The following is a 6,925-nucleotide window of genomic DNA, read 5'->3' as shown; positions in this document are numbered from 1 at the left end:
TGCAGATAAGTCGAGAACAATTATTACACTATGTCATTAAGGAGTGGACGACGGACAAGTGAACAGTAACGATTCTAACCTTGAAGATGTGTCTAATCATAGGAAAGAATATGTTGCTGATAACTTGAATATTCAGATCGACGATGAGCCAAATCCAGTATCTCCGAGTTTAGAGAATGAAATTCTGAATTCATCAGATAGTTTTCAACATGAGATGAGTATCGATTCATCTGCAAGTAATGGAATTAACCTAGAAAATTCTTCCATCGTTAATAGTCCGATTCGCATCCAAGATGTTCCTGGCAGTGCTCCCGAATTACATTTAAGATCGAAATTACGGAATTGGGTTTTGAAAAATATAAATAAACTGCACTTGAGCGTAAATTCCGAACTGTTACTCATTCTCAGAGAGGAAGGACATGCAGAGTTACCAAAGACATGTCAAGCATTGATCGATACACCTCACAACAGGGAATTAAGGAATATGTTAAGTGCGAACGGTACAAGTGGTGAATACCTCTACAGCGGTTTTGAGAAGACTCTAAACAAGATGATTTCTTCATCAATCTACGAGGAAGACAAAATTTCACTGCTGGTGCATTTTGAATGGATGCAGCTCTTCAAGAGCTCCAAAGTTGAAGTCTGGCCTATTACAATAAAAATCTTTCACGAAGATTATGTAAGTTCTCCTGCTGTTATTGCCCTGTTTACAGGGAATTCGAAACCGGGCTGTATGCAAGATTATCTGCAGGATTTTGTTGCAGATTCCAATACACTGACTGAACGTGGAGTGGTAGTGGACAATAAGTCGTATGACTTCTAAATTGCGGCTATAACAGCAGATTCCCCCGCCAGATGTTCGATGAAGGCATGTAAATGTCCCGGTGGTTTTTTCGCCTGCGAGAGATGTACGACCAAGGGGATCACCGTGGATGCAGTTCGACAAAAAGTACGAGTGTACCCTGAAATGCATTGTAATAAACGTAAGGAGTCATTTGAGCTCAAAATTCCGCCCGAACATCATAACGGAGACTGTCCACTGTTGCAAATAGCGAACTTTGATCCAGTGAAACACGTTGTCCTTGATGCTATGCATTTATTTTATTGTTGTGTAATGAAGTCCCTCTTGGAGAAGTGGGTATCAAGGAGAAGTCCCCAGCACATAAAATTAACTCAGGTTCGAGCATTACAATCTTTGTTGAATGAAGTTACTGTTGGTGTACCCAAGGAGTTTCAATGTAAAAAATTCGACATTGCCTCTTTTTCAGGGTGGAAAACCACCCAGCTACGATTTTTCCTACATTATTGTGGTCCAATAATCATGAAATCCATTTTGCCGGAAAATCTTTACAGGCATTTTTTACTATTGTGAAGACTTGATTTTCACACATCGAGACAGTGCCAGAAAATTATTAAACTCATTTTTCTATCTTTTACCATCATTGTATGGGCCCAAATCACAAGTCCTCAGTTTCCATAATCTTATACATATAACAGATGATGTCGATACGTTTCAAGTACCCCTTAGTTGTTTGTCTGCTTTTTTTGGAGAAAATTATATTGTTATATTTAGGAAACTCGTCAAATCTCCATACAAGCCTACGACTCAAATTGCAAACAGACTGAGTGAGTTGGAATGCGCCGATCGCATTCAAGTTAAAAAATGTTCAGTAGTAGATTGGATTGACATTAATGATAATTGTGGCAGTGTGCTTTATGCTAGTGAAGAATTTCTAACTCTACCTCACATCAAATTGTTTGGAGTCACAGTAAAAACGATAAATCCTGATAATATAATCTTATTATCGAATGGAAGTTTTCTTTGTTAATAAAATATTATTGAAGCAACGGAGACAAGGCATTGACAATATTTACTTTGTGGGGTACGAGGAAAGAAAACAAGACGTATTTTCATGTCAAACTGAAAATTGTGTAATTTCTTCAATCGACGTGGGTCTCACTAAAATTGCTCAGTAGTCAGAACAAAAAATACAAATACCGGCGAAAGAAGTGAAATACAAGTGTGTGTCGTTGAGTATAAATGGATCTCAATATGTTACAACTTTTCTCCACGCTTATCATGGTCATCAAAACTAATTTATGAACATTAACATAATTTTTTTTTAAATTTCAATACACAACTCACTGCTGAAGTCTCAAAATCTGATTCAAATTTTAATCTTCATTGAATAAAAAAATGTATGATTATTAAATTATCTTGATAATGACTCATTACATTATATATACAGAGAAATGTCATTTGTAAATTTTGCATATCACTAGGTTATTTGTAAAGACATGGAATATTGTTAAAATCAACGAAGATGATAAATTGTGAAAAATTTTATATTTCTATAAAAACATTATCAGGATTGTAAGATGACAATACGAATGTAATAATGTACAATCACCATTATAATTGATAGCGGAAATAATTGTAGCAGGCATTTCATTTATAAAAAATCGAGAAGTTTTCAAATAAATTCAAAATCTAAATAATATTAAATCACGAAAATTTGATTACTTTCGTATATAATTCTTGTAGGACATTAGTAAGTTCAGGGGAAACTGGAAGCTAAATTTAATATTGTGATGGTGAAATTCAATCAGCACGGCAGTTAATGATTTCAGGAATTTATAATAGAATGCTTTCCTGTAGATAATTTTTTAATTTACGAGAGACTGACCTCAGCAATCTTTCGAAAATCATTTACTGTCGAGATATAACAGTCCCTAGTCGATATAACCCTTTTGATCAAATATTGCACCCTTTTCATTAAAAATTCCCATTATTTCGATGATGAATAACCCACTGTCATAAAACCTACAAAAAACTCATTCATATACCATATCAATAACTCCCTCCAAAATTATTTAAAAAAGAAAAAAAACAGTGAGACTCAATAAATCTACCTAAATATTATCAATTGTTACTTCTGACACCGGAATTGAATAATTGAAACGTACCATTTAGAACATGCTATCTTCCTCTTTAATTAATCTCGCGCAATTTTTCTCAAGTAATTATCATGGTATTATTTTGGGTGAATGATAAGTTCTTTATTCCAATTATGGAAATACAGCCGCGAGATTCAAACTTGAGAGAGACGCCGGAACGCCGGCTCGTACTTTCGCACCATAAACAGACTTCAAGTGTTCGTTTTTGCAATGCATTACAACAATTGTAACGAAAATCATAGTGAAATTCGGCCGAATACAGTAACTGGGCGATTAGTGTATTGTTGAGAGGGAAAAGATATCCTAACCTCTCGTGTGGCAAAACGCATAGACTCACAGTCACCCGCATGCACATGTAGCTCGTCAAATGTAAGTAAATTTATTTCGATCATCTCCAATCAATATATTAACCCGATCTCGTCATTTCTATTGTAAATATTGTAAATTTATCTTGGTTATCTTATTTAGCTAGTTTTTTGCGATATCAACAACGACTAGGAGTTAACTTCATCAGTTGAGTACCTAGTTTGTCAAATCGATGATGTAGAAGCTTTTTTTCCTACTTTTAACCTCCTATAACTTGACTGAAATATTCAGAGATTACCAGAGCTCGAGACTTCGTATGATCAACATTGTTAATGACGATTGAATGATTGTTGATGGCAATTGTAATCGCAGGAAGTCCCAGGCCCTGGTGATTGCTTACCTTTCTTTATTATTTCGCATTATTCCATTTTTTTGTAGCAATTGTTGTTTTCTTTCTACAAAAGTCCTTATCATGACTTTCCCTCAGTGATTTGTATAGGTGCGCTAGATAATACTCCACAAAATGCCCCAGGTGTACATGAGACGATTTGCAGTTGTACGTTTTAAATATGAGCTACTTGACGGATTGATGATGATTGATTTAGTGCCAGGATTATGGATCACATTATGGGAGAATGGATCTTACATGTGCAAATATCCACCCAAAGATTTGCATTGTAAAATGGATGAATTAAGGAAGGAATTAAAAACTCCTGATCCCAAATCAGGGAATCATTTGAAGTTTTGAATTGAGTCAAATATATCATATCACTGGATGAAGGTAGGTGATCAACAGACATATTCAAGTTGACATACATGATTCATCACTTCGTTGCTGAAATGAGAAAAGAAACATTATCGTTTCACTTTACAGATCCAAGTTGTGAAGAGTCTAAATCTCCAAAACAATCGATGTTTCTGACTTCGAAAGATCCCTCTAAGGACATGCATCAAGGAAGATTTAAAGAAAATCAAGGTGTGAAATTACACTCATAATTGAAAAATTAATGGAAATAGTTAAGCATGTAAAGAGTTAATTGCTGATTTTTTAAATCCAGATCCACTTCTTCAAATGATTGGTGAACGATTCGAAGAGATGAGGAGGCAGTTGTATTCACTAAAACGTAGTCTTTTGTATGATTTCGAGAAAAAAATTCAAACCGTTAAGATGAACATTGTAGCGATGAGATTAAACTCGATTTTTGTTGATGTCGACAAAATTAAGAAAAAATTAGAAACGGTTTTCCCACTGACACAAATAAATGACTTCTTAGCTTTCGATACAGCTGTGAGCCAGGATGAAGCTAAGAAAAATACATTGATAAGTTGTTATCCGTATTTATTTGAGTGACTCATATCCTTGGAATTTAATTCTACATGCCTTTTTCCAGATTGATTTATTGCAAGCTTTAAGTGTCAACCATTCATCTGCAAATGATTGTATTCAGAAAGTTTTACCTTTCATTTTCACAAAAAATGTCCAATCACAATATTCGGCCAGGGGAAGAAGAAAAAGGGTGTGTCAAAACTTAGTTTTTAAAACCAACATATTCGTATTTCGAAGGTATTGTCGAAATATTCCGTGAATTCTTATTTTTATTCCTTAAAAAAAGTTTCAAATGTTCATTGTGAGTCATTCCCCATGTTTTTTTTCGTTGTTTTCATCGTAAATTTCATAAAATTTACCAACCAAAATGAAATTTTGTCTTCCTAAAATTTTTTTTTTTTTTAATATCTCGGAATTTGAAGGATATAGAGAAATTTTTATTAAATTCACCTTTGAATTTATGAGGGCCCTGAATTTATATATCTCTGAATTTATATATTTATCTTTTCATTAGTCAATTTTCTGAACGTTACGATGAAAACAACAAGAAAAAATGAAAAGATTGGAGAACGACCACAAATGACCATTTGTAATGGTCCATTGAACCACCATTTGAACCATTTGAAATGGCAATTAAATATATTTTTGCATTCCAGTTGCGATGACCATAAAATTTGCTGGGACCGACCACACACAGAAATTGATTTCCAATGTGGGGAAATGGCTGGCTCATTGGGAGAATCGCGAGGGAGCGCGAGCGCGACGATAAAAAGCTGGAACGCTACAGCTCATAATAACATTCTTCAATGTTATAAAAATTTATTGTTCTCATGCATAATATATTAATTTTTATTCTGTTGGAGCAGTCAGGAAGAAAATCGTGTAGAGAGTGAATTATTGAATGGTGAAAAATTTTGGTAAAAAGGGTTTTTCTTTTATAACATAATTAAGAGGAGACTATGACGGGATCTTGAACATCTTCGTTACAATTACAGCTAGGGGCTTATTCAGCAAATTTTTATACAAAATGAGATATATGAATAAGTCGAAAAATCACGAGCATAATCGATTTTAGCCAGTGAATCAACCACAATAACGTTCTTCATTTTAACCTTTAAAATCATTCAAGTACTTCAGCTTTCATCCGACTCACAATTTGTTATCTATTGATTTATTTATTTTTTCAATTTTTGTCAATTTTCAAATGACGTAGGTATGCATTTGTCGTGCTATGCATTGAATGACTCATGGGAAAATTTGAGGAAAAATGAAAAATAAATGAATCAATGTGATAGCCCGGGACACAGACATAAATTTTTCTTTACTTTTTCAGACCTCTGTCCTTTGGATTCTAATGAACATTTTGAAAAAAATTGTCAATCCGATAAAAACTAAGGCACTTGGATGATTTCAAATGTAAAAAAGAAAAACACTGTTCTTCATGGATTGACGGGGCCAAATTGGCTGTTGTCGTCAATATTCCTACATTTTCAGATATGCCATTATATATCCAAATTTGCTCAGTACGTCCCTACCCGCAACGAAGGCTTTTAAATTTTATCATTGTCTCTCCTTAAGCAATTGACAATATTAATCCTGTCATTGAAAATATTTGACTTCTACCAGTGAAGGAGGTGATCATCGAATTCATAAAATGATCTTGGTGATCTTTCATACGAGTAAATAGTCTCTTCGCATTATATTCTAAAGTAATTTCATTTTTGAGGGAATTGAAGCTATACTGATAAAAGTATTTAGGTGAAGAAAATATGTTTTTTCGTTATTGATGAAAAATTAGCACACTATTAAATATCGATGAATTCTCAACGATGGAAACATTCAGGATGTTTTTTTATGCATCTATTTTTTATGTGCTGGTGGATCAACAACCATTCTATTCCAACAATGACTGTCTCCCTACCTTACATGATATTTCTTTTTTAATATTGTTCCATATTTTTTCATGAAGTTTTGAAGGTGATCAAGAAGTGTGTTTTTTATTAGCTACGATAATTGTTCATGATTATTATTCTCAGTTTTTTAAGCTACGTTATGAAGAATTATAATGTTCGTGCTAGAGATAATACTATATTCTATGGATGTTTTTGGATTGATAAATGTTTATCGATAGATAACAAATAATTATTACTCTTGAAAAAAATTAATTGGATTCTTTATTGACTCATCGGTTCGAATAAATTTACTACAGTAGACTCTCGTTATAGTCGCATTCGTTATAGTCGCATTTCCCCTCATATCGATTTTTTCGAGCTCGAGCGCTTCCCCCACTCCGTACCACCTCCGAGGTGTGGATTTAAATGCCCCTGTGTTTTC

This window comes from Diachasma alloeum, unplaced genomic scaffold (genome assembly GCF_001412515.2).
Source record: "Diachasma alloeum isolate Michigan unplaced genomic scaffold, Dall2.0 Dall_scaffold_00947, whole genome shotgun sequence".
NCBI classification, from domain to species: domain Eukaryota; kingdom Metazoa; phylum Arthropoda; class Insecta; order Hymenoptera; family Braconidae; genus Diachasma; species Diachasma alloeum.
This window is presented reverse-complemented; position numbering follows the sequence as displayed.